This window comes from Rattus rattus, chromosome 8 (genome assembly GCF_011064425.1).
Source record: "Rattus rattus isolate New Zealand chromosome 8, Rrattus_CSIRO_v1, whole genome shotgun sequence".
Taxonomy (NCBI): Eukaryota; Metazoa; Chordata; class Mammalia; order Rodentia; family Muridae; genus Rattus; species Rattus rattus.
The window spans coordinates 10,929,114-10,954,575 of NC_046161.1; the positions used below are offsets into that span (position 1 = coordinate 10,929,114).

Genomic DNA, 25,462 nt, shown 5'->3' on the forward strand with positions numbered 1-25,462 from the left:
ATGACCCTGTTCAATGATGCTTTACTCACAAATTCCAAAACTGGAAACAACCTGGATTTCCTCAACGGAAGAATGGCTGAAGACAACGTGGTACTTTTACACAATGGAGTATTACTCAGCTGCTTAAAAAAATGACATCATGAAATTTGCAGGCAAATGGATAGAACTAGAAAAAATTCATCCTACATGAGATAACCCAGATCCAGAAAGCTAAATATAGTATGTATTTACTTATGTGTGGATATTAGCTATTAAGCAAATGAAAAACAAGCTACAATCTGTAGAACCAGAGAAGTTAAACATAGAAGAGTCTAGAGGGGAACACATAGATATCCCTGGCAAGAGGAAATAAAATAGATTCATGGGTAAACTAGGGGAGAGGACCAGAATGGAGAGCCAAGTTGGTAGGGGACATGGGGTTGAAGGAAGGAATATGGGAAAAGACGGCTAGACTTGAGGGGCATTTGTTGGGTAGTGTGGAAACCTAGTGTAGTAGAAACTTCCTAAGATATATGAAGGTGCTCCTAAAGAAGTCTTCCAACAGTACGGGAGGCAGAATCGTAACTGGCCATCTCTTGGCACCAATTGAAGCTTCCAGTAGAGGACTAGGTTATACTCAATGGAATTGCTGGCCAAGGGTTTCCCATGGAAATCCTCAAACAACCAAGGCTGTTGCCAAGACAATAGGTTGCCCTCCACAAACTGACAGCAAAAACCCATTGCTGAAAACAACACCCACACGACTCACTGAAGACGGAGAGGTTGAGGAGGTGCATACATAGAACCTCCACCCCTGTGTTCTAGTGTCTTTGGTACAGAAAGGCACTCTTCAGGCTTCCAAAAGAGAAGCATAGACAACCCAGCCACAAACCTTTGACCTACAATGCTGTCCTGCCAGCAAAATATGCTAGAGCGAGTAGCACTAAGCTTGTGGGAGGAACCAACCAACACCTAATTTCACTTAAAGCTCACTCCAGGAGCTGGGACTCACACCCAGCCCTGCTTGGGCGACCAAAAACAAGAGACTAGATAGCCCAGAAACCTAGGGTTAAACCAAGTGTGACCGGTCTTTAAAAAGAGTAATAATAAAATCCTGATGGTAATCTGCTACGCTCATAGATCAGTGCCTTGTTCATCCCTCATAGAAAAGCTTCCTCCCGCAGCAGATGGGAACCAATATGGAGACCCACAGCCATTATGCAGACAGACACAGGGGAGGGGAGGGAGGGAGGGAGGGGGAGAGGGAGGGAGAGAGAGAGAGAGAGAGAGAGAGAGAGAGAGAGAGAGAGAGAATGAGAGAGAGAATGAGAGAGAGAGAGAGAGAGAGAGAGAATGAGAGAGAGAGAGAGAGAGAGAGAGAGAGAGAGAGAGAGAGAGAGGAGGGAGGGAGGGAGGGAAAATGAGAGAGAGAGGGAATATGCAACACCCATCTCTACCAAATACTTCCCCTCAGAACTCAGGAAATCCCATTGAAAGGGGGGAAGAAAAGGTCTAAGAGCCGAGAGGATAGAGGCAAACAGAGCTCTCTCAGTCAACTAAGCAAAGCTCAAGTGAACTCAGAGTCTGAAGAAGCAAGCCCAGGATGTGCACCAGGTTCTCTGTACACATATCATGGCTTCCAGTTCAGTATTTCCGTGGGAATCCTGAGTGTATGAGTGAGTGGGTCTCTGATTCTTGTGCCTTCCCTTGAGCTCTTCCCATTCCGTTGACTTGCTTGTCCAGCCTCGATGCGATGGTTCCTGTTTTATCTTATTATGTTTTGTCCTGTTGTGTCGCTGTCTCTCAGAAGCCTGTTCTAATGAGACATAGAGAGGGTGTGTATCCAGATGGGAGGGAAAGTGGTGGTGGGGGCAGACAACTGGGGGAAGTCTAGGGGAAGGAAACTGCAAATAAGAAATTAAAAAATGTATATGAGGACAAGAAGGATTGACTGGTGGTACACTTTAAATGTGAGGATTTTGAGGCTCGTGAGACTATCTCGGTGAAGTTAAGTGTCTCAACAGTTGTCGGGGGCGTGAAGTCCTTGTGCTCACGGATAAGCACTAAAGAAACCAGAAGTGTTACACATGCAGGATTGTCTCCTCAGTGGCGGAGATGTTTTTCTCCCAGAAAGCTGGGAATGGGTGGAGTTAATGGTCGGGTGCTCTGGAAGTATAGGCCAGGCCACGGCTGAGTCCTTGGACTATTGTTTATCCCAGGTTCTTCCTCCCTACACCTGTCTGGTTCTGCTCTGTAACACTCTGTGGAAGAGGTCACATGTAGCTTGCAATCGAGCTGTAGTCATAGCACCAGGAAACGCTTTCCCAAGTTGTGCTGCACTTACATGTGTCTGAAATAAACTGTGAGGTGTCAGACTCCAGCACCCGTTTACCAAGTCATATTAAACCGGATTTCCTTCTTGCCTCACACAGACCATTACATTGCCTACCCTGGTGTTGGCAGAGACCCCCAAAGTTAGTTAAGCAACGACCTTTAGTTTAGGAGACATATTCTGGGATCCGAAGTGAACTTGGTTATTGAGGCTCTGTTTATCATCCATAAAGGATATTCAGTGTCACTAAGATTCTTTCCCATGTTGAGAATATGAGATTACACGAAAGTTAGAGGCAAAAAACATAGAGATCAGCTTTTCTGGGCTTTTTATTTTAGGTTGACCTCAGTTGAGTGGAAGAAGATGAGAAGCCAAGACTCGAGTGAGTGAACTTTCATTCTGACTAGCTCCAGTGTGAAGAAGTGGGCCAACAGACAGGAATTGCCAACGTACAGTCAGCCATATCCCGCCATCTGCAGTTTCAGCTTTCCCCGTCAGCCATGTTAAATAAAAACTTACAGAAACAAATGTGCTCTGACTGATCTTGATTGTCAACTTGATGAAATTTAGGATCACTGTGGAAAGAAATCTGTCTAAGCGATTATCTAAATTGGGTTAATCAAAATAGAAGGACTCACCCTAAATGTGGGTGGTACCGTTCCATGGGCTGGGGTCTTAACTAACAGAAAGGGAAAAAACAAACCTAAGTGTTCACTGCTCTGTTTCCTGACTGTGGATGCAACACGACCAGTCTCCTGCTCCTGCTCCTGCTCTGCCCCCACCTGCCATGACTGACTGTATCCCCTAGAAGTGTAAACCCCAATAAACTTTTCCTTCCCTAAGTTGCTTTCACTGAGTATTTTGTTGCAATGAGACAAGTAATTAGTATAAAGCAGTGTGTTAGCTTCGAGCTCTGAGTAGTGTGATTAAAGCTCACACCATCCTGATGATCCCTTCAGCCGGAGTAGCCATAGCAGATAGGCTGCTCGCCTGTTAGTCTGCACTGTCTCATCTTATCAGATGAGAATGAAATGGGAGCAAGTACTTAGATCAAGTAAGAAAATCACAGTAGCCACGATTCTGGAGGACACCACTCACGTCAATAATCTCACGGTGTCACATGGAAGGGTGAACGTAGTATGATAAGACATCTCTTCTATGTGTGTTAAGTCTGGCTATCCTGGAACTCACTATGTGGGACAGCCTGAAGCTCACAGAGATCCACCTGTCTCTGCCTCCTGAGTGCTAGCAATGATAACTTGAGAGACCGCATTCCTATGGCTTTTATTAAAGTATGTGTCTCTCTTTATTGGTTATTGCTAATTTCCTGTTATATGTAACTTATAATTTAAACTCAAGTACATGTGAATAGAAAAAGAACATAGTTTAAGTACAGTTCTTGCCTTGGGATATTCTCTAGGAGTCCAAGAAGATATCCACTGTGAATAAGAGGACTAGTCTTTAAGTGTATACGTTCTACCCACTACAATTGTCTGAAAACGGAATGGATGGTCTAACAACATCAGTGGTGTGTTCAGGAAAGAGTGAAGACACATCTATATATCTGCAAACAAGATCAGTGAGTGAACAGATGTGCTACACACGTAGGATAGAAAGGTAGCCAGCCACACAAAAGGATTAAAACCCTGACACATACCTTAACATAGGAAAACAACATAAACACTATATAACCTTAATGCTGCCACATCACTTAATACAGGGAGATTTCCTGAGGGGACTCAGGCGCTGGGAAGAGAGGAGATATTTTTTAAGGGACATGCAGTTTCTGTCTGAGGTACTGGAAAACCGCCAAGGGCAGCCTGGGCTTTCTTGGCTGTTGTCTGCAGTGGCCCCTCAGCCTAAGAAAATCGGATTGTGTCCTTGCTTGTGATGGCCAATACACCTGAGGAGGAGCCGCAGAGTTCCCAGGAACCTGTCTGTGACCAGGTGTAGACTTGGCAACCGGAATGACTGCTATCTCTCTGTCCTGAGAACGTCCTTCAAAAGAACAAAAGGCATTTTTAGGGTCCTTCCTAACCACAGAGAACCCAGGGTGTTGGAATAAGACCTAGGGACAGGCAGCTTCTAAATCAAACAGATGTCTCAGCTTGCTTCTGGGTTCACCAAACTGGACCCCATATTGCCTCATACACCCAGGGCATCCATAAATTATCACTTCATTAGGTGCACAGTCACACCACTAAAATTATATCCACAAAATGCTCCATGAAAGAACTCTGGCTCGTCCAGGAGGATGAGTCACACACATTAAAGAAAAGTCTCTTTTAAAACCTGCCATTTCTTGACAAATCCCCTAAGGCAGCTCAGTCAGGTATCCACTTGCTCTGCGGCCTGAATTCCTTGTAACTCTGGATCTAGAGACACAACCCCTTTCCATAGGACAGGCAGGATAGATATCAAGTATGGGTGGTAGATTGGCCAGGGGTGGGGCGTGGCAACCTAAATCCCACCCCATTTAGTCTGTAGCCTAGTGCACGGGACCTCACTTCAGTGCTGCCTGGGTTTAGGAGGCAGAAGTAGAGTCCCAAACAGCAGGACATGACTGTGATAGCTCCCTGAGAAACCCACAATAGACAGAGCCACAGCTGCCCCACTCTGGCTGTGGGACCAGCGGAAGCACAGCCTGCATTGGAACAGATGCTTGCACACCCATGCTAACCGTGGCTCCATTCACAGCACCCAAGATAGAGCCAGCTCAGAGCCTGTCAACAGATGAGTAGATTTAAAGAAGAAGAGGTGCAGACACAACATGGTGTTTTAGTAATCCACCAGTGACGAAGCTATGTGATTTGCAGGAAAATGAATAAAACTGAAGCAAAAAGCCCAAGATTCTGAAGGTTAAGCATCAATCAGTGTGTTCTCTAAGATGCAGAGTCCGGACTTAGGATATAAATGTATACATGACATGGGAGAGAGACGACTAACGGGGAGAGAAGAAAGAACAAGAGAGGGGGATACACACAAAGTACAGTGCTGCATGTACGTGAAAACACCACGACAAACCCATTGTTTTGTATGACAATTTAAAAACCAAATGAACCCCAAAACAGAGGTGAAGGCTGAATAGAGTGTCTGGACAGAGAGGCAGTCTTTGAACCCCATGAGAGTTGGGGACACTGCATGTAGGACAAGAACACGGGAATCCCACTGTGAGCCCTCGACTTGAGTGAGTTTCTAACCTACCCTGACATATTATCACTTGCAATAAAGGCACCACACAATTGCACGATTCAAGGTGGCAAAAAGATCACTGAGCTCCCCGGTAGGCAGCACCAATTAGACTTATGTATGTACATGTAAGCATGTGTGCCGCTCACCCATGCATGCATGCATGCAATCGCACAACACAAAGGTGGGAGGGCTTGGGTGGAAAATGGAAAGGGAAATGGGAGATGGATGTGATCAAAATATGTTGTAAACATGGATGCAGTCTTCAACGAAGAAGCAACAGATATGCTTTATTTTTTAAAAAAAAAATGGGAAAATGTGAGCAGGAAGTTGGCTCTTCCCCTGCCTATCCGCCGACTACCCACTTTCTGTTTAGTGAAAAACTGAAAGGGAAAGAGATTCAGTCCTCCCTACGGCGAGAGTAGGGAAGAATCCAGGCAGGCAAGAGTGGAACAAATTCATAAATTCCTGAAGTAAACCAAGTAGGGACTGCTTATCGGCCTTCGGATGTGTGTAGCCGTCGCCATCTCTTAGCAAGCTGGGTGGGAGATAAAGAGACCAAAACATAAACGGAACTGACTGGGTCGTATTCTAACCCGGCAGACAAGCGAGTTAGACAAAACGAGGAATATTCTCAAAACTACATAAGCCATGGGTCTTCCTGCGGAGACTTAGAACATAGAGCTGAGTTTGTGTACACACATACACACACACACACACACACACCAACTACACATGCATGCATGTGTGTGAACACAAACACAGATGTTCTCTGCTTCCCCTGGGTGGAGAGCTGAAGTGAGCCCAGAGCACACACTGCTCAGAGGCCATGGGAGAGGCTCTTCCTCTCAGGGGTGGAGTTCTCGAAAGGATGGCTTAGGAATTGCCTACCCATTACTGCTCGCTTCCCGGTACCAATTTCTCTGACCTCGGGAGGCATTTTCTGGCCACCCTGGATGGTTCAGAAAATATTCCTGGATACGTCATCACTCCCTCCCACTGCCAGAAAGCAGGTGCCACCAGATTTCAATTAGTGACTTTTAGTTGAGCTCTTTACAAACAAGGCAAGGTAAGACAGGCACATGGGAGAGATAGATGGGGTGGAATTTACACACGGCCAACTTCATCAGCTCCTCAGGTGTCTTGTTGATGTAGACACTATAGGGTAATTGACTTACGATGTTTGAGAGAGACCCAAGCCACCACCAATTTGATTTTGTATGTAACAAAAACTGGTCCACAGAGAGTAGCCAGGGAGTGGCCCTATTAGAAGGTGTGGCCTTGTTGGAGTAGTGTGTCCTTGTTGGAGGAAGAGTGTCACTGTGGGGGAGGGCTTTGAGACCGTCTTCCTAGCTGCCTGGAAACAGTCTTCTTCTGGCTGCCTTCTGATCAAGATGTAAAGCTCTCAGCTCCTCCAGTGACTTTCTCTGAAGAAAATGCCAGGCAAGACAACACGAATGCTCCTCGAGGCCCACCAATAGTTTTCTCTAGACCCATAACCAGACTCAAGGCAAAGCAGGCCCCTAGAGGGGAGGTAGAAAGTGTAGTCCATGAAGAAATGCACTACACTACTAAGGAGTTTAATGAGTTTGTTAATTCATTCAAGCAGAAGTCTGGGGAATATGTGTGGGATGGATTTTAAGGGTGTGGGATAATGGTGGAAGGAACATAAAACTAGATCAGGCTGAGTTTATTGACATGGGCCCTCTGAGTGGAGATTCTAGGTTTAATATGGGAGCTTGCACAGTTAAAAAGGTATCAGAAGTTTGTTTGAATGGTTGGTTGACGCGTCTATCAAATGATGGCCTACTGAAAAGGAATTGGAGATGCCCAATATCCCTTGGCTTAGTTGATGTAGGGATTTTAAGACTCGGGGAAATTGCAATGCTAGAGTGGATAGGATGTATAAAACTTAATCCTCCACAATGGGAAGGCCCAGAAGCTATGCCCTCCATGAATCCTATAAGACACAAATTGGTGAGAGGGGCACCAGCACACTTGAAGAGTTTTGTTCTTGCCCTTTTCCTTGTGCCAAACCTTAGGGTGGGAGCTGCTGCTGCTCAACTGGATGAATTAAATGCAGTGAGTTTAATTGGGTCCCAAGGTAGCAGGGGCCAGGTGGCAGCATTGAATCCCCAGAGTGATCATAGTTATTATAATGGGAAGCCTAGACAAAACAACACTCATAATGACCTAGCTCAAAATGGTCAGCACGGACAAGGTGAATTGTATAATGGCATGACTCGCCTGGACCTTTGGTACTGGCTAAATTAGTCATGGTGTTTCCAGGCATGAAATAGATAAGAAGCCTTCTGCATTTCTGTTTGATCTGTATAAGCAGAAATTCTCAAACAAACGAAAGAAAGGCTACAATGGATCGTGGCAAAAGGCAATCTTGGCCAGTGAATCCGTTTCCAAACTTGAGCCGGTTTGCAGACCCAGAACCCTTTGAATGAAGGGGTGGCCAGATTCCCCTGAGGAAGGACCTTGATAAGACACCTAAAAGTTTTGCTGTTAGCCTTTCTCCAGCTCTTCCCCCAAAGGGACCTACGGCCTTTTACAAGGTAACTGTGCACTGAGAGAAAGGAAATAATCAGATTTTCTGGGGTCTATTGGATACTGGTTCTGAACTGACATTGATTCTGGGAGATCCCAAGAAACATTGTGGCCCTCCAGCTAAAGTAGCAGTTTATGGAGACTGGGGGATGGGGGGTTGGGATTAATGGAGTTTTGGCTGATGTCCAACTCATAGGTTCAGTAGGAGCTCAAATTCAACCTGTGGTTATTTCCCAGTTCCAGAATGTATAATTGGGATAGATATACTTAGAAATTGGCAGATTTTTCACATTGGTTCCCTGACCTGTGGAGGGAGGGCTATTATGTTAGGAAAGGCTAAAAGGAAGCCTTTAGAATTGCCTCTGCAAAAGAAAAAGGTGAAGAAAAACCAGTGTCATATCCCTGGAGGAATTGCAGAAATTACTGCCACTATCAAGGACTTGAAAGATGAAGGGGCAGTGGTTCCCACCACATCTCCCTTTAACTCTCCTATTTGGCCAGTGCAGAGGACAAGTGGATCATGGAGAATGACAGCTCCAGATGTAGTTTCATACTTGAGCAGATTAGCACATCTCCCGATACACAGTATGCAGCTATTGATCTAGCGAATGCCTTCTTCTCAGTACCTGTTCATAGGGATCACCAGAAACAATTTGCCTTCAGTTGGCACGGCCAGCAGTATACCTTTATAGTTTTTCCTCGGGGATATATTAACTCTCCTGCCCTGTGTCATAACTTAGTGAGAGGGACCTTGATCATCTGTCTCTTCTACAAAATATCTCACTGTATTGATGACATTATACTGAATGGACCAAGTGAGCAGGAGACAGTAACCACTCTGGACTCACTGGTAATACATATGTATATCAGCTAAAAGAGGGTGGGAAATAAATCCAACCAAAACTGAAGACCCATCTACATCAGCGAAATTCTTAGCAGTTCAGTGATACAGAAGATGCAGATACTCCTTTAAGGGGAAAGATAAGTTATTGCACCTGGCCCCTCCCACCACCAAGAAAGAAGCACAACATTTAGTGGGACTATTTGGATTCTGGAGACAGCACATTCCTCACTTGGGTTTGTTACTTAGGCCATTTACCAAGTGACTTGGAAAGCTGCTAGCTTTGTGCGGGCCCTGGAACGGGAGAAGGCTCTTCAACAGGTTCAGGCTGCTGTGCAGCTGCTCTACCACTTGGACCACATGATCCAGCCGAACCAATGGTACTTAAGATGGTGGTGGCAGATAGAGATGCTGTTTGGAGCCTCTGGAAGCCCCTGTAGGTGAATCACAGAAGAGACCTTTGAAATTTTGGAGCAAAGCTCTACCATCATCTGTAGACAACTATTCTCCCTTTGGAAAACAGCTCTTGGCCTGCTGTTGGTCCTTAGTAGAAACTGAATGTTTGCCAATAGGACACCAATTACCATGGGACCTGAACTGCCCATCACGAGCTGGGTGCTATTGGACCCACCAAGTCATAAAGTAGGGCGTGTACAGCAGCCAACTGTCTATTATCACATGGAAGTGGTATATACCCGATCTGGCTGGAGCAGGTCCTGAAGGCACAAGCAAGTTACATGAAAAAGTTGCCCAAATGCCTGTGGTTTCTATTCCTGTTACAGTGCCATCTGCTGCCAAGCATGCACCTATATCTTCACGGAGCGTTCCCTATCATCAGTTGACTGAAGAAAAGAAGACTAGGACCTGGTTTACTGATGGTTCTGCACATTATACAGGCATCGCCCAGAAATAGACAGCTGCAGCATAACACCCCATTCCTGGTACCACCTTCTGTCTTAGTTAGGGTTTTATGGCTGTGAAGAGACACCCAGACCAAGACAACTCCTATAAAGGACAACAATTTATTGAGGCTGGCTTACAGGTTCTGGGGTTCAGCCCATTATCATCAAGGCAGAAAGCATGGCTGTGCCCAGACAGACATGGCACTAGAGTTGCTGAGAGTTTTATATCTTGATCAGAAGGCAGCCAGGAGAAGACTATTTCCAGGTAGCTAGGAGGAGGGTCCCAAAGCCTACCCCCACAGTGATAGTCTTCCTCCAACAAGGCCACACCTACTCTAACCAGGCCACACCTCTTAATAGTGCCATTCCCTGGGCCAAGAATACTGAAACCACCATAGAAACTATGGCCACCAGCAATCAGGAACGACATCCTGCATTCCTCCTGCTATGTGACATCTCTACCTAAGCAGAACTTCTGCAATGAGATTCTTCCTGGACTCACCAGAACCCAGAGGTCTCAGGTGTCAGCCCCTGGACATGCGTAGGATCCCCACAGCATTCACATTTAGTCTGATCAAGTTGGCACCTTCCTCTCTGTGAAGGACATAGAGGGTGTGAAGCCAATCTGGGTTATAAATGGTGCAGGGGAGACCGACAGTGGAAGAGAAAGCCTGGGTGAGCTCTGAGCTCAAGTATTCAAAGGACTGGGCTTAAATCTCAGTGGCAGAGTGCCTGACATAGAGGCCCTAGGTTCAGACCCCGTTACTGCTTCTCACCAAAAAGAAAAGAAGAAGGAGGAGGAGGAGGAGGAGGAGGGAGGAGGAGGAGGAGGAGGGAGAGGAGGAGGGAGGAGGAGGAGGAGGAGGAGGAGGAGGAGGAGGAGGAGGAGGAGGAGAAGGAGAAGGAGGAGAAGGAGAAGTGTCCCGCCAGCGGGACCCAGTTATTCAGGGTCCCAAGAGACTTTCTACCTGTGGGCCAAATGGGGGTGAAGAGAAGAAGGAGACCAAGCAAAATTCTGTTGTCAAGGTCTCGTTTATTGGGATGAACGTTACAGCTTTTAAGGCTTTCAGGTAGGGGGAGTGTCCTTTGTGAAACACAAAGGAGGGAGGGATGAGGGTATAGGCAGTGATAGCAGGAGGCAAAGAGGTCAGGCAGTAGACGATGAGGTCAGGCGGTGGAGACACCGGGTGTTGACTCAGGAGATAACTGGTATCTGCTTGAGCTGAGGCATCCCTTGAATGTTATCTTCCTGTGCCGTAAGTTCATGGCAGAGGCCTCTGTCCAACAATCTTAAGACTTATGGCAGTCATCTTGGGGTGAATGTCTGTGGCCAAACAGCCCAGAGTCACCTAGCCACTTTGAGCCATGCAGTCAAAAAGCGGCCAGGCCCAAATCCAATATGGCTCCCTACACAGAAGAAGAAGGAGAAGAAGAGTTTGCTTTTGAGCCAAATAGGAATCTATTTGGCAAAGAGATGAGAAGCAGTTAAAAATCAGAGTTTGGTCATTTCAGAAACTAATTATTAATTCTTTGCCCACCTCCTAAATATAATAGCCAAGACAGGCAATTTGATGCACAGAGCACAGAGCGTAGTCTGGCTATGTGACAACATTTCCCTCCAATGCTCAACAGGGCTGGTAACCCGAGCTTGACCTGCCTCTTCCCTTCTGTTCTACACACACACACACACACACACACACACACACACACACACACACACACACCTCTACTACTTTCCCTCTCCCCTTCCCTCCTCCTCCCCTCCCTCCATCTGCTGTAATTAGAAATACCAAAGTCAAAAACCAGCTGGCCAATTTCTGAGTTTGTTTAATAGTCAAGAGATGGGCTAGAATGATGGCTCTGTGATTAAAGCATGTACTTGGAGAGGAGAGAAGTTTGGTTCCCAGAAACTATGTCGGGTGGCTCACAACTACCTATAATTCCAGCTCCAGGGAGCGTGGTCACCTCTGGCCTCCCTAAGCGCTTGCCTCCATGTACACATACCTACACGAAGACAAGGCATGCCTCACATGCGGAAGTTTCATGCACAAAGCTTGCGATTCCAGATGAAGTAAGTCTTCACTCTGGGAAGTACAGCTCTGCTTCCTGAACCTCAGTGCGCATGCAAATCATCCGAGGATCCCATTAAATTCTGATTCAACACAGGAAGAAGCCTGAAATCCTGCATTTCTAAGAAGCGCCCAAGGATTACTAGTGTGAGTGACAGGATCTTGGCTAAGGAACAAGCATGCACTTCCCTAACACAGGAGGGCAATTCTTCCCCTCTGGGGTGGAGGCTGTCAAGGAAAGCTTTAGGGGTCACCAGACTGCTCACACTATTTCTTGATATCGACTTTTCTGACCTCAGGCGGCATGTCCTGGCCCCCATGGTGCTTTCTGAATACATTCATATCCACTGCCCTACAGAGAGCAGCTGTCACCTTGTGTAAGATTAATGTCTTTCAAACAAGCTGTGTACCAGGGCCAGGCGAGGCATGCAGAGAGCCGGATGAAGAGTGGAGAACAGACCACACACACGGGGCAGCGTGACCAGATGCTCAGTCTTCTTGGCACTCCAGTGCAAGCCGATCACGAAATCTGTATCTTCTCATTCCCACTGCATTTATCAGCCCCCATGCAAGCTCTGACAAATGGCCTGTGGGCAGAAGTGCTAGGCAGTACTCTCGAGATTAGCTCCTGAAGTTCTCCCACCGGGCGATTCTGACATTCTCTTTCTGTTGAAAATCCCAGCATGGGGTTCAAGAGAAAGGCAGAGTCCAAAGGAAGAGTAGCCCTAGGCCCTGGCTTGAACGGGGGGAGCGTAGACAGTGCTTAATTAGACTTTAAGTAACGAAATAAACCTCTGTGATAGGTCATCTTGACTGACAACTGATTCAGACAATTAATCCAGATGGTGGCATACCCTGAAGAGGCAAAAGCAGGAAACCACTAAACCAAGGCCACTTGGGCTCCTGATGCCCCTGAGTCAAGCTAGGAAAGGGCTAAGAGTTAATCCACCTGGTTAATCCAGAATGCTTCTGCACAACAGAGGTGATCTCCTTCAGAGCATCTCATAGTGTTACTAATGTCCTGTGATTAAAGTAAAACTAACAACCCAATGCAGGCAGGTGACAGATGGTCCAGAACTGTCAGAAATTCAGGTAAGGGTCACCCCATTAGGAACAGAAGGCCACGAGGCCAGTTTAGGCTTAGACAACATGGCAGTGATACAGATGTCCATTATGCTATCCGGTATGAAGCATGGCTGATCTGGGCATCCTGGGTATGAGTGAGCACAAAACGGCTGGCACCAGGGTTTCAAAGAACCCCAAACTTTTCCTGCAGAGCTAGATAGTAAATGCTTTTTGTTTGGCAGACCAAAGATGGTGACTCCATTCTGTTTTGGAGTGATAGCCACCACAGACAACATGCACAAGGGGAACCAAGTCCTAACAAAACTGGACTTATGGGTACTGTCTTTCAATTTCTTGATTAAATCAAGCTTGTGAGATGGATGGGGAGTGGGGGATAGGGAGTGGTTCACTTGCTCCTCACAAGACTAGGGTAGTGGTCATCATCACCACATACACTTAGAAAACTCTCAGGGCTGCTCAGTGAGCAACAACACAAACTATGGACTTCAGCAAATAGAAATAGATCAATATCGGTGCATTGGTTTTAGCAAATGTGTCAGAGCAATGCAAGATGTTAACAGCGAAAATGCTGGGCGTGTGTGGAAGAGGTAAGCACATACAACTCTGCGCGCACCCTGATCAACTAGCTTGTCAATCCAAAGCTCTGCTCTAAAAGATGAGTCTTCAGAAAGTGTAAAAGCTAGGTTGGCAATTCATGCCTCTGCCCCAGTTTGAGGCCGGAGGATCACAAGTTTGAATTTGTTTCAGCTATGTAATGAGACTGTGTTTCAAACAAAAATGGGGACTGGAGAGGCAGCTCTGCAATTAAGAGTTCTTGCTGCTCTTGCAAAGGAACTGGACTCCATTCCTAGCACTGTGGGCATCAAACATATGACAGGTATACAGATGCACCTGCGGGCAAAGCATATAGATAGGTAGATAGATAGATAGATAGATAGATAGATAGATAGATAGATAGATAGATGGAGATAGAGATAGAGATATATAGTGTCAAACCCAAACCTGAAGCTTGCTTTGGGAGCCAGTTAGTAAGTTAGGATCCAGGTAATATGGTCATGTGATTAGGCCTAATGGTGATTGAAATGGCCTAAGTAGTAGGGGTGGAGGGTGCCCAGGCACACTGTGTAGGTACTGAAAAGGATGGAGGGACCTCCTGAAGGCTGTGGTTTCATCACTGTCCTCTCATAGACCAGCATTTGGGAGGATGAAGCAGGAAGATTGCCAGGAGTTTGGGGGTGACAGAGTGAGACCCCGTCTTCCTATTTTCCCACGAAGTAAATAAAACATCTTGTCATTTATCCTCGTCTTCCCATGCTATCTCCCCAGGATAAGCTTCTAAACCCGAGCCATCCAACATGGCTGCCACCAGCACGGGAGGCTCTTGAGCTCTTATGGAGTGGTTGGCATAATGGAGATGTAGTTTCACATTTTGATTGTGGTGTTAAACTTAGTGGGTGATTAAGAGTTCACTTTAGTTCAGTAAGGTTCAGTAAGAGTGAACCGTGTGGATAGACTGTTCAGGTATGGATGGTATAACATCCAGGCACAAAGTACTTCCGGTGAGAACTTAACATTTAAATGAGGATCAAGGTTGAGGATGTAGCTCAGTTGACAGACAGCTTGCCTCACATGCATCCAGCCCTGAGTTTTATTCCCCAGTCCACACAAACCACTCAACTGTGCTGGTGCACCCCAAAGGTGGAGGTGGTAGTATCAGTTCATGGTCACCTTTGGCTACATAGAGTTCCGGGCAGCTTGGGCTGGACTCCGTCTAAATAAATAAATAAATAAGGATCCTAAGTATCAAGACACTGGAATCCAAAGAGTTAATTAAACATTTTATTAATTACTTCTATATGGATCCAATGCTTGCTTGTCATAAGTCTATACACCTGAATGTAACTGAAATTTAATCATAAATACATTTCTTAATTTTTTTCTTTTTTAGTAGGACTTACAAAACTACATATGTCTTGTGTTTTACTCTATTGGACATACTCCTCAGGAATCACTGTGGCTCCCACGGTGGTCTTTAACTGTCAGCAATTTCACATCACCACCATTGCTGTCAGAGTCTCTTCTCAAACTGTTTCCCACGTGAGGTACGTACTCAGTGTTTCCCAAGTGACCTGTCCTTTCTGATCTAAACTGTCCAGTATGGTCAGGATTCGCCATCCATTCCAGCTGCACACAGCCTGTATCTCCCCAGAGCCCAAGCCTCTGTCGTCTCTTGTTTACATCCTACCACCCTGCCCAAGTGCTAACCAACCATTTTGCCAATTGCATTTTGGTGCCATGTGATTTTATTCACTAAAACTTTCCCTTCCTTAGAACTTGCCATTTTTCTACTCTCCGGCCTCCACCTGTCTATTCAAACCAGCTCTTACCATAATAACCTCAGATCCCTGCTGGTGCGTACACTGCTGTGTCTGATGGCTGTGCTCCTGCATTACTGAGTCTCCGTGTGCCAAGACTTGGGTCATCTACGCAGCCAGCCCCTGCACAGCCAGGAGTCTGCTGTGTTTTATGTCCCCCGATTGCACCTCTGCTGTGCTTCATGAAGGCTTGGGATGAGCGATACTACAATAAACCCTAATGAAAGCGATGCATAGCCGGAGAGTGAGGTTTCCATACACTGATACTTCTTCCTACAGACGCTTTTCTTGTGGTGTGAGACCACATCTGGCCTGGCATCTTTCATGTCATTTGTGGAAAGACACTTCCATCAAAGGCTTCATTTACCCAAGCATTTTATAATAAGGGCCCCTGGGTTTGAAAGCAGCCACTTGTCCAGACAAAGCTACCAGCATCCATCCAGGTCAGAAGCAGCCCTTCACTGGGTACCATCATTGCTTTGCCCTGTAGGAGATTTTTGCAGATTGGTTCTTAATGGAAGAGTTAAACTTATGTGGCTTTGAAAAGAGGTTTCTTATAAATTTCAGGCCAAGGGCTAGGGGTGCAACTCAGTTGGTAGAGTGCATGCCTGGCATGTATAAACCCCTGGGATTGATCTCCACCACCACATAAACCAGGAATGATAAATTTCTGAAATATTATTTTCAGCCTCTAATACATATACAGACCTTTATTAATTTATTTTTAAAGAAGAGGTGCTGAACACACACACACACACACACACACACACACACACACACACACACACACAATGTGTCCCGTTCTCTGCTAAGGAAGCTCACAACCCAGGAGAGAACTATTTTAAATGAGCAAACAAGAATTAGCCTTATCACCTGTATTTGCTCGGCACAGAGATGAGATATGTGAAGGTCACACAAAGGCAATACATCTGGTACACTCAGTCACAGGCACAAAGCCCTGAGCATTAACTTTGGCTAGAGCCTGACACTAGGCACCCAGGAGACAGATGCCTAAGGATCCTTACAAAACAAACTGGTGTACAAACCACTGGGACTCCTCCTCACAGAGTATGAAATCTGTATGCAGAGTAAGGCTTCACAGATATGTCAGAGACCCATGTGAGCTGTCTGAGGAAGCGACAGAGCGACAGCAAGTCAAGCAGTTTGGAAAGAGTGTTCCAGACCTTGCTAAGATCAATGGCATCCACCTAATCCAGGAAGTCTACCCTGTGAGAAGCTTAGTTTCACACAGTCTGTGTCATTATTAATTCATTGCCGACAGATTGATACAGCTTGTCACAATGATTTGTCATTAGACATTTTAATGTCTAATTTGAAATATGTTTATTATAAATCATTAAGGTAAAACTAGTATCCACGCCCTTCTGATCTAAACCTGTGCCCTGAGCAGACATTGGGCGCTGGCTCCACACCTAGTCCCACAATACCCAGAGGAAGCCTGACTCCCAGGGGCTCTAACACGCCCAGGATCAGAGGTGAGGGGGTCACAACATCTGCCCCAACACCTGGAAGAACAGGGTCCCCCAGGATCCAAGGACACAGGAATCACTGCCCAGCCAGGGGCACAAATCTCTTCCACCCTAAACCAGTGCCCTGAGCAGACCTTGGGCACTGGCTCCGCAACACCACTCCCATAACACCCAGAGGAAGTTCAACTCTCAGTTGCTCTAACACACCCAGGATCAGAGGTGAGGAGGTCACAACTGCCCCAACACCGAGAATAACTGGGACCCCCATGATCCAGGAGCCTAGAAACCCCCACCCAGCCAGGGCACAGGTTCCTTCCGCTCTGAACCAGTACCATGAGCAGACCTTGGTCACTGGTTCTGCACCAAGTACCAAAACACCCAGTGGAAGTTGGACTTCCAGGTGTTCTAAAATGCCCAGGATCACATGACCACTGGATCACAGAGGCTCAACTCCCTGGAGATCAAATACAACCAGGATCTCAGGATCACAGGATCCCAGAATCATAGGATCACAGACACAGCTGGACTCTGAGGAGTTCTGACACAACCAGGACCACAGGAGGGATAGGCTTCAGTCAAAGACAGCAAGGGCAGGTAACACTATAGATATCCACATGGCAGGGGCAAGCACAAGAACATAAGCAACAGAAACCAAGGCTACTTGGCATCATCAAAACCCAGTTCTCCCACCACAGCAAGTCCTGGATACCCTATCACACCAGAAAAGCAAGATTTGGATTCAAGGGCACATCTCATGATGATGAAGGACTTCAAGAAGGACATAAGTAACTCCCTTAAAGAAATACAGAACAACACAGGTAAACAAGTAGAAGCCCTTAAAGAGGAAATACAAAAATTCCTTGAAGAGTTACAAGAAAACACAACCAAACAGGTGAAGGAATTGAATAAAACCATCCAGGATCTAAAAATGGAAATAGAAACAAGAGCACAATGAGAAGATCAAAGCTAAGGATAATAGGTATAGAAGAGAGTAAAGATTTCCAACGTAAAGGGCCAGTAAATATCTTCAACAAAATTATAGAAGAAAACATCCCTAACCTAAAGAAAGAGATGCTCATAAAAGAAGCCTACAGAACTCCAAATAGATTGGACCAGAAAAGAAATTTCTCCAGTCACATAATAATCAAAACACCAAATGCACAAAACAAAGAAAGAATATTTAAAGCACTAAGGGAAAAAAGGTCAAGTAACATATAAAGGCAGACCTATCAGAATTATACCAGATGGCCTAACAGAGGCTATGAAAGCCAGAAGATCCTGGGCAGATGTCATACACACCCTAAGAGAACACAAATGCCAGCCCAGGCTACTATACCCAGCAAAAGTCTCAATTAACATAGATGGAGAAACCAAGATATTCATGATAAAACCAATTTACACAATGTCTTCAAACAAATCCAGGCCTACAAAGAATAACAGATATAAAAATCCAACACAAGGAGGGAAACTACACCCTAGAAAAAGCAAGAAAGTAATCATCTTTCAACAATCCCAAAAGAGGATAGCCACACAAACATAATCCCACCTCTAACAACAAAAATAACAGGAATCAACAATGACTTTTCCTTAATATCTTTTAATATCAATGGACTCAATTCCACAATAAAGAGACATAGACTAACAGACTGGATACATAAAGAGGACCCAGCATTTGGCTGCATACAGGAAACTCACCTCAGTGACAAAGACAGACACTACCTCAGAGGAAAAGGCAGGAAAAATTTTTTCCAAGCAAATGGTCCCAAGAAACAAGCTGGGGTAGGAATTCTAATATTGAATAAAATTGACTTTCAACCAAAAGTTATCTAAAAAGATAAGGAAGGACATTTCATATTCATCAAAGGAAAAATCCACCAAGATGAACTCTAAATTCTGAATATCTATGCTCCAAATGCGAGGGCACCACATTCATAAAGGAAACTTTACTAAAACTCAAAGCACACATTGCACCTCACACAATAATAGTAGGAGACTTCAACATCTCATTCTCATCAATGGACAGATCATGGAAACAAAAACTGAAAAGAGACATAGAGAAACTAACAGAAGTTATGAACCAAATGGATTTAACAGATATCTATAGAACATTTCATCCTAAAACAAAAGGATATACCTTCTTCTCAGCACCTCATGGTACCTTCTCCAAAACTGACCATATAATTGGCAACAAAACAGTCCTCAACAGATAAAAGAAGATTGAAATAATCCCTTGCATCCTATCAGATCACCATGGACCAAGGCTGGCATGCAATATCAACAAAAACAACAGAAACCCACATACACATGAAAGCTAAACAATATTCTACTCAATGATAAATTGGTCAAGGGAGAAATAAAAGAAAAAAAGAAAGACTTTTTAGAAATTAATGAAAATGAAGGCAAACATACTCAAATTTATGGGATACAAGGAAAGCTGTGCTAAGAGGAAAACTCATAGCTCTGAGTGCCTCCAAAAAGAAACAGGAGAGAGCATATGTCAGCAGCTTGACAGCACACCTAAAAGCTCTAGAACAAAAAGAAGTAAATACACCCAGGAGGAGTAGAAGGCAGGAAATAATCAAACTCAGGGCTGAAATCAACCAAGTAGAATGAATATATACATATTCCAACCAACAAAACCAGGAGCCGTTCTTTGAGAAAATCAACAAGATAGATAGACCCTGAGCCAGACTAACCAGAGGGCACAGACACAGTATCCAAACTAACAAAAATGAGAAATGAAAAGTGAGACATAACAACCAAAAATGAGGAAATTCAAAAAATTCTCAGATCCTACTACAAAAGCCTATACTCAACAAAACTGGAAAATCTGGAGGAAATGGACAATTTTCTAAACAGATGCCAGGTACCAAAGTTAAATCAGGATCATATAAACCATCCAAACAGTCCCATAACCCCTAAAGAAATAAAAGCAGTCATTGAAAGTCTTCCAACCAAAAAAAGCCCAGGACCAGGTAGGTCTAGTGCAGAATTCTATCAGACCTTCAAAGAAGACCTAAAACCAATACTCTTCAAACTATTACACAAAATAGCAACAGAAAGAACTCTATCCCATTCGTTTGATGAAGCCACAATTACGATTATACATGAACCACACAAAGACACAACAAAGAAAGAGAACTTCAGACCAATTTCCCTTATGCATATCAATGAAAAAATACTCAATAAAATTCTCACAAACCAAGAACACATCAAAATGATCATTGACTATGATCAAGTAGGCTTCAATCCAGGGATGCAGGGATGGTTCAAAATACAGAAATCCAACAAAATTATCAAATATATAAACAAACTCAAAGAAAAAAAAACACATGATCTTCTCATTAGATGCTGAGAAAGCATTTGACAAAATTCAACATCCCTTCATGGTAAAAGTCTTGGAAAGATCAGGAATTCAAGTCCCATATCTAAACATACTAAAAGCAATATACAACCAATCAGTAGCCAACATCAAACTAAATGGAGAGAAACTTGAAGCAATCCCAGTAAAATCAGGGACTAGACAAGGTTGCCCACTCTCTCCCTACCTATTCAATATAGTACTTGAAGTCCTAGCCAGAGCAATTAGACAACAAAAGGAGATCAAAGGGATACAACTGGGAAAAGAAGTCAAAATATGGCTATTTGCAGATGATATGATAGTAAACTTAAGTGACCCCAAAAATTCCACCAGAGAACTCCTAAACCTGATAAAAAGTTCACCAAAGTGGCTGGATATAAAATTAACTAAAAAAAAAATCAGTAGCTTTCCTCTACTCAAAGGATAAAGAGGCTGAGAAAGAAATTAGGGAAACAACACCATTTACAATAGTTACAAATTATATAAAATACCTTGGTGTGACTCTAACCAAGCAAATGAAAGATCTGTATGACAAGACCTTCAAGACTCTGAAGAAAGAAATGGAAGATCTCAGAAGATGGAAAGATCTCCATGCTTGTGGATTGGCAGGATTAATATAGTAAAAATGGCCATTGTACCAAAAGCAATCTACAGATTTGATACAATCCCCATCAAAATCCCAAGTCAATTCTTCCCAGAGTTAGAAAGAACAGTTTGTAAATTCATTTTGGGGGGTTGGGGATTTAGCTCAGTGGTAGAGCATTTGCCTAGGAAGCGAAAGGCCCCGGGTTTGGTCCCCAGCTCCTAAAAAAAAAAAAAAAAAACAAAACATTGTAAATTCATTTTGGATAACAAAAACCCAGGATAGCAAAAAGTATCCTCAACAATAAAAGAACTTCTGGGGGAATCACCATTGCTGACTTCAAGCAGGATTACAGAGCAATAGGATAAAAACTGTATGGTATTGGTACAGAGACAGGCAGGTAGATCAATGGAATAGAACTGACCCAGAAATGAACCCACATACCTATGGTCATTTGATCTTTAACAAAGGAGCTAAAACCATCCAATGGAAAAGAGGTAGCATTTTCAGCAAATGGTGCTGGTTCAACTGGAAGTCAGCATGTAGAAGAATGCAAATCGATCCATTCTTATATCCCTGTACAAAGCTCACACTCAAGTGGATCAAGGACCCCCACAGAAAACCAGATACACTATCATCCTGAGTGAGGTAACCCAATCACAGAAAAACACACATGGTATGCACTCGTTGATAAGTGGATATTAGCCCAAATGCTCGAATTACCCTAGATGCACAGAACACATGAAACTCAAGAAGGATGACCAAAATGTGAATGTTTCACTCCTTCTTTAAAAGGGGAACAAAAACACCCTTGGGAGGGAATAGGGAGGCAAAGTTTAGAACAGAGGCTGCCCCACATGTGGCCCATACATATACAGCCACCAAACTAGATAAGATGGATGAAGCAAAGAAGTGCAGGCTGACAGGAACCGGATGTAGACCTTTCCTGAGAGACACAGCCAGAATACGGCAAATACATAGGCGAATGCCAGCAGCAAACCACTGAACTGAGAACGGGACCCCCACTGAAGGAATCAGAGAAAGGACTGAAAGAGCTGAAGGGGCTTGCGACCCCATATGAACAACAATGCCAACCAACCAGAGCTTCCAGGGACTAAGCCACTACCCAAAGACTATACATGGACTGACCCTGGGCCCCAACCTCATAGGTAGCAATGAATAGCCTAGTAAGAGCACCAGTAGAAGGGGAAGCCCTTGGTCCTGCCAAGACTGAACCCCCAGTGAACAGGATTGTTGGGGGAGGGCAGTAATGAGAGGAGGATGGGGAGGGGTTAGGGGGATGTTTGCCTGGAAACCGGGAAAGGTAATAACAATTGAAATGTAAATAAGAAATACCCAATTCAATAAAGATGGAGATAAAAAAAGATATTTATGAAAAAAAAAGAAAACCAGATATACTCAAACTCATAGAAGAGAAAGTGGAGAAGAGCCTCAAACACATGGGCACAGGGGAAAAATTTCCTGAACAGAACACCAATGTCTTATGCTCTAAAATCAAGAATATGGGACCTCATAAAATTGCAAAGCTTCTGTAAGGCAAAGGACACTGTCAATAGGACAAAACGGCAACCAACAGATTGGAAAAAGGTCTTTACCAACCATACATCTGATAGAGGGCTAATATCAAATATATACAAAGAACTCAAGAAGTTAGATTCCAGAGAATCAAATAACCCTATTAACAAAACAGGGTACAAAGCTAAACAAAGAATTAACAACTGAGGAATATCAAATGGCTGAGAAGCACCTAAAGATATGTTCAACAACCTTAGTCATCAGGGAAATGCAAATCAAAACAACCCTGAGATTCCACCTCACACTAGTGAGAATGGCTAAGATCAAAAACTCCGGCGACAGCAGATGCTGGCGAGGATGTGGAGAAAGAGGAACGCTCCTCAATAGTTGGTGGGATTGCAGACTGGTACAACCACTCTGGAAATCAGTCTGGAGGTTCCTCAGAAAATTGGACATTGAATTACCTGAGGACCCAGCTATACCTCTCTTGGGCATATACCCAAAAGATGCCCCAACATATAGCAAAGACACGTGCTCCACTACATTCATAGCAGCCTTATTTATAATAGCCAGGAGCTGGAAAGAGCCCAGATATCCTTCATCAGAAGAATGGATACAGAAAATGTGGTACATCTACACAATGGAATATTACTCAGCTATCAAAAACAGTGACTTTATGAAATTCATAGGCAAATGGATGGAACTGGAAAATATCATCCTGAATGAGGTAACCCAATCACAGAAAAACACACATGGTATGCACTCATTGATAAGTGGCTATTAGCCCAAATGCTCGGAATTACCCTAGATGCACAGAACACATGAAACTCAAGAAGGATGACCAAAATGCGAGTGCTTCACTCCTTCTTTAAAAGGGGAACAAAAATATTCACAGGAGGAAATACAAAGTGTGGAGCAGAGGGATCCATCGGATATGCAGACACGAAACCCAGACAATATTGCAGATGCCAAGAAGTGCATGCTGACAGGAGCCTGATATAGCTGTCTCCTGAAAGGTTCAGCCAGAGCCTGACAAATTCAGAGGAGGATGCTTTCAGCCAACTATTGTACTGAGAACGGGGTCCCCAATGGAGGAGTTAGAGAAAGGACTGAGGTAACTGAAGGGGTTTGTAATCCCATAGAAAGAACAACAATATCAACCAACCAGATACCCCAGAGCTTCCCGGGGATCCATGGCTCCATCTGCATATGTAGCAGAGGATGGGCCTTGTCAGGCATCAGTGGAAGGAGAGGCCATTGGCCCTGTGAAGGCTCAGTGCCCCAGTGTAGGGGAATGCCAGGGCAGGGAGGTGAGAGGGAGGGAGCGGGTGGGTGCCCCTCATGGAAGCAGGGGGTGGGCAGATGGGATGGGGGGTTTCTGGAGGGGAAACTGGGAAAGGGGATAACATTTGAAATGTAAATAAAGAAAATATCCAATAAAAGAAAAATCTAGTATACACAAAAATACATTAAGTTTAGAGTGTCTAGGCTCAATCACTAGATTTAATTCTATGTTCTAATGTACAAAGAAATATTTTATGACTTATAAATACATGTAAGTATTATAATGCCACAAACCCCTTTGTTATACACATTGCATAATATTACATAATATATAGACATTGCAATGACTCCCTGAGAGATGAAACACAATGTAAATGTCTTTAAATTTTTTATTCTTTGCATAGTTTTCCATATATTTGTATACAAACACATAATTCCTGGAGTGACACAAATCTGCATATTGTCAGATAGCAGTAGGTGAAAAGATTTGGATGTTAAAAAAAAAAGAAAACAGACTTTTCAAATCCCCCAATATGTTGCCTTTATAAATAAAGACACAGGGATCATATCCATAAATAATACCCATAATTTGTCTGGAGTATAGATATAAGTTTATAAGAATATTAATAGCCAGCCAATATTAAATGATGCTCCACACCAAGTTTGGGCATGAGCTAAAATTATAAAGAGTTTTATAGAGGCCACTTGAAAGAAAACATCAGAATCCCTGAACTTATCTGGGTTCAGAGACACACGCCTTTCATCCTAGCACTCCGGATGCAGACACATCTCTGTAAGCTCAAGGCCAGTCTGGTCTACACAGCAAGATCCAGCTATACAATAAACCTTTTCTCAAAACAATTAATTTAATTTTTAAAAAGGAATCTTAAACTCAGAGGATCTAATTGTAGGTTATTTCTTTTTCTTCCTTCAACCCAAAACTTTGTAAAAGAAACACGAATCATGTCAGAGGCACTGACAGTATACATGTGGCTTTGAGGATTTTGTTTCAAAAACAAATCCAGATGAATTATGTTGAGTTTGATCTAGTTCCAATGGAGCTTACAGGGAATAAATCTCACGATAAATGATTGTAAGTACTTAGGCTGGCTACAGCTAAAACGTTATCTATAAGGTTTTCCTAATCATATTTAACGAAGATGAAGTTTTTAAGAAAAACTTTGAGTAACGTTTAAGAACGGTAAGAATTGAATTTCCGTGTGTGCAGGTATTTCTGCTGAGGCTTTATTGGTAGGTCGGATGCAGACAAAGAGATGAAGAACAGATGTCTGTTCGTTTGTTTGTTTGTTTGTTTGTTTGTTTGTTTGTTTTCTTTTTTTCCCGCCCAGAAGGGGCTCGCGACAGGTCCCCGCCGCCCCCGCCGGAGGGGCCGGCTGAGTATGAGGGAGAGCGGGCAGGTAGGAACCCGGAAGCCCTCCAGCGGACGACCGAAGTCCCTACGGGCCCCACGGTCCCCGCGACCCCGGGGGCAGAAGGGCAACGCCCTCAGGGGTCTTTAAACCTCCGCGCCGGAACGCGACAGCTAGGTAACCGGACAGGAGCGGGACGGACACGCGAGGCCCAGAAAGCGGGGCGGGATGCGCGAGCCCACCGCGGCACCGACACCGCCCGCACGCGACAAAGCCACCCCGGCACCATCAGAGCCGGAGAGCCGCGGCGGAGGGTGGGGAGGTCACGGGAGAGCGAGCGCGCATACCCCAGATCACGTACCACCCCCCGGGACGCGCCTCCCGGCGAGAGGAGGGACTCACACAGACCCAAGAGGACGGACCGAGCGAGCTCCGGTCCTCTCGGTCTCTCCGTTAATGGTCCTTGCGCAGGTTCACCTACCGAAACCTGTCTAGACAGACAAGTTTGA

General features: G+C 44.5%; 1 pseudogene; it reads left to right on the forward strand.

Moving 5' to 3' along the window:
• Window positions 1-25,462, forward strand: LOC116907236 (annotated as a pseudogene).